Source organism: Phaethon lepturus, unplaced genomic scaffold (genome assembly GCF_000687285.1).
Source record: "Phaethon lepturus isolate BGI_N335 unplaced genomic scaffold, ASM68728v1 scaffold7373, whole genome shotgun sequence".
Taxonomy (NCBI): Eukaryota; Metazoa; Chordata; class Aves; order Phaethontiformes; family Phaethontidae; genus Phaethon; species Phaethon lepturus.
Window position 1 is genome coordinate 11,599 of NW_010526905.1, and position 4,118 is coordinate 15,716.

A 4,118-nucleotide genomic window follows, 5' to 3' on the forward strand; every position below is an offset into this window, starting at 1 on the left:
GGACACAGCTTGTTTTAGTTACTTTTCAGAAAACTGGAATGTGAAATGAACACTTCTTGAAAATCAGGCTTCTGTCAGGATGATAGCATGCCAGCGCAGGACCAACCATGGGCATAGGGAAGCTGAGTATTTGCCATGGTATGACTGAGGGTGCGGAGAAGGAAGAAGAAAGTACCCTTCAAAGAGTTTTGCACCAACAGAAATACCTAGAACTTGCCGCTACTATTGGTATTGATCTATATATTTGAAAATATCTATTGTACTCAGCAAATGATGCATCCAATACAGGCAAGAAGTGCAGAATAAATTAGATACAAACTTTCAGGGTGCAGTTGCTCTTTACCACTTTACTCCATTCAGCTGTCTCTACTATTTTCAGTCCTTATTATACTGAGTGTAATTAAAACTAACAATTTTCCTCACTTGATTATATTACTTATAGTATTAACAATGTGCATATGGATGCTGGCGTTTGCTTTTTATACGCTTGTGAAGAATAGTTTTCCATACCCAGTTTATTTAGAGTACGTTTCTGTAAGGAAAAAATATTTTTGCAAAAGTAGCTAGTCATTCTGTATTAAGACAAGCCTTATGTGAACCTGAGATCGGTATAAATAGGGAAAGAGCTCCAAACCAAAAAGGTGGGGAGCTTTGGGGGGTTTTAGGTTGTTGGGTTTTTTGTTGGTTTTGGTTTTTGGTTGCGTTTGGGGTTTTTTTTGGAGGGGTGGTGGTGGTGTCTTTTGCTTGCTTGTTTTTTTACGAGTTACTAATCACAAAGCTTCTCTCCTGCTACAAATAGCTTAGCACCCAGGAAATAGCTTGCTCAAATTATCCGATGAATTTAAGACATATACCTTAAACTTGTCAGATTATATATATATCAGAGTTTAACTGTTACACAGTCCTGTCCATCAATCTCTGATCCCCTTCTCCTGTTTCCCCATAACTTTTTAATCAATTGGCATATTTGAATGAAATTTCAAAGAGTAAGCATTTCAGCTAATTAGTTCCTAAAGTTTTCCTAAAAATTGGCAGCTGAGTAGCAGGGACACATCCAGAATGAATACCCACTCATGCAGAATTCAGCTTTTATTCATTGTTTAAGGCAACAGCTGTCTGGCAAAATAATCAGGCACTTGTTTCCATTTGTCTGGTGAGGATATAGGGTGGAGCTGGGGTACCAGGGTGTGGAGATTTAGGGGACAAAAGATAGAGTCTGTACAAATCTAGGCTTTTGTTTTGGTGTTCCCAGAAGAGCTTGTTTAATTAATGTTCCATGTTAGACAGAAAACGATGTTTCAATGTTTTATGTGGTTGGAAGCCTTCCCCCCGATTGTAATGAAATTAAACAATGACTTGGCCTTTAGGGCTTCATAAAATCCATAAAAACTGCTTATGCTAGGCTTATAACTTCATTATTTAATAATGAACTCCCTCTAAAGATCTGATATTCATTTCCAGTTCTGCAAGATGTTGTAACAATCCTCCATTTGCTACTGTAATCTGAGGCATAGGTTTTATTGTATATTTTCTTAATTGATCTGTTGCAGCAATAGGCCCAGGAAAAGTTATTTAGAAGGCAGGACTGGAATGGCACATTTAGAATAGTCATATACCTGGGATTGTATAGTCTGTATGCTTTTGCAGCTGGAAATAATAATATGAAGAATGTGGCATCTGCTCCCAGATTAAAGCCTGGAAAGTTTTTCTCCTTGTCCAATCTATTTGTATCATTTCATGGGTGGAAAGGCTTAAACACTAAGATAAATTAATCAAACGAACCAGAATTTTAGCTGAATATTTTAATTTTTCCTTTTTAATAATAGGGAAAAAAATCCATTTTTTATGAAATAGCAACAGTATAATTTTTAATGGAATGGCAACAGTATAACTGCAAGATTCAGATACAACACATAGCACCTAGATAAGCTGTAGCTCACTTTGATTTTTTTTCTTGCCTTGAATAAAGTCTTGTGAGAGCCTCACTGAAAAGTCTGTGGCAAATGAGGACCAGGACCTCTCAAGCCACATGCCAGGATTTCATAAGCTTCCCCTTTGGGATTCACACCACGTCTGTTTAGTTTGATATGATGTGTATATCTATGTGTTGTAAAGTACGTTTCCTGTGAAGGCGTTCTATGGGGCTTCAGTCTGGCTTAGGGAGTCAATTTACGTAAGAAGCAGAATGAGCTGTTGGCATACCAGCTTGCCAAGAGTAATGCATGTGGGATTTTTATGGCTTGGCACAGGCTTTCTCAGTAACAGTACCCTCATACTATTCTTGATCATTCTTACTATCGATGCTTCTCTAAACAAGAGCATGACTTCTGCGTAGTAGAATCAAAATGCATTTGTCTTCTGGATTCTGGTCTTAATACAGAAATCCATCTCAAAACTCCTTTCCATGCTTAGCAGAGCTGAAGGATCTTATTTCAAGATGACTCTTCACAAGTTAGATGAACCAAGACTCTCTGCCCTCCCTTATACTTCGGTGGAGTAATAACCTACTTGATTTGGTCAGTGGAAACTATTGAACTCTTTCTTAACAGAATAAGCAGATATAATTTTTTTTGTGGAAGAAATTACACATAAGTGGACGTTCTGAAATGTCATAACATCTTGCCCACTGTAATGCAATTATATTTTGAAGTTGAAAATTGGAGGGTTAGGGGTTTTTTCTGAAGTTTATATGTTATTTTTCTTCTGTTAGTGGATCAGATTTTGTCTACTGCCACGATGATAAAAATCACTGCCAGATCTTTGACATTATTGGATGAGGAAAAGCATTTGGGTTCTAATCTCTTGCAGCATGTATTTGGCATTTAGGAAGTGAGATTTCAAGCATATAGCAGACTTTGGTGTGCTGTACCTTTCTCCCTGAACCTGAAATTGCTGAAGGTGCCTCTATCAGCTTCCAGTTTCTATGACACTAAAAGTGCCGTGCTTTAAATATTTAAATTTCTATCGCTGTTTTATCTGAAAACCCATCACTGAGACTGTATGAACAGAACATGTGTGTTAAGTGGATTATGCAAATGAAGAAACTTGATTACTTTTTAGTGCCTCCCCACACTCTTACTGTTTCAGAATTATATAAATAAGGACACGTTCCTAGTTCTTTTTACCTTAAGATTATATGAAAAGTATCACGTGCTTGGTTTAGATGGAATGTTAAGTCACATTTGAAGTATGTACTTTTAATTTGGAGAGTCATGAAGAGTCTGCCTTCAGTTAAAAAGTCCCCTTCCTGAATTTCACTAGTTCTGATTTATATCCTTTCCTCAGGTCCTGGTGTGTGAATTTCACCAGTTTTTGTATTTAAATAACCTGATATTTCCTGTGAGAGATTATCAGAACATTTGTTTTCAATGCTAATGTTATGATACTGTATGGTCTGTTTATGTATTATCTTCTTTCAGCTGGATGAACACTTACTGGCACACACCAGAGTCACACATCATTAGTATTTTGCAGGATTTATGATTCTCCCTGCTTTCCAAGGGGCTGAATGCAAAGCCCTCCAAACAAAGCACACAGACACCATTTCACAGTGTGGGAAGCATTCAAAGTCATCTTAGCCAGAGCGTTTTTAGTGCAAAGCATTTTAAGTTTAGCAAGTGTACCAAGGCTGCAAACCTGACGTAAGATCTTGCACAACGTGAGTGCACAAACTTCATGTTTTGTCTTCAGGAGAGCCCCTGCAGAAGCAGGTTGAGCCCTGGGAGCACGTCGATGTGTTGAGCTAGCTCTGGCCAGAGAGAAGCACCCGCCTGTTGATAAGCCTGCTTGTGTTCACACAGGTCATGAAAGATGATCTCATGTGTTTCTATTTTTGCCTAATCTAGATCTGCAAGGATCTTTAAGAGGTTTATGGTCGTTTTACAGCTCCTGGTTTGTTGGTGAGTTCTAGCTGGAGGTGAGCCAGGTAATACAGGAGCACCGCGCAAAGGCAAACAGTGCAGTGTGGATGGAGAGGAAAGGCAGACAGTACGATGGGTGCTGGGGAATCTGCTGAGGCAAACAGTGCAGCGCGGAAAGGAAAGGCAGACAGTACGATGGGTGCCGGGGAATCCTCTGGGGCAAACAATGCAGCGCGGAGAGGAAAGGCGGACAGTACG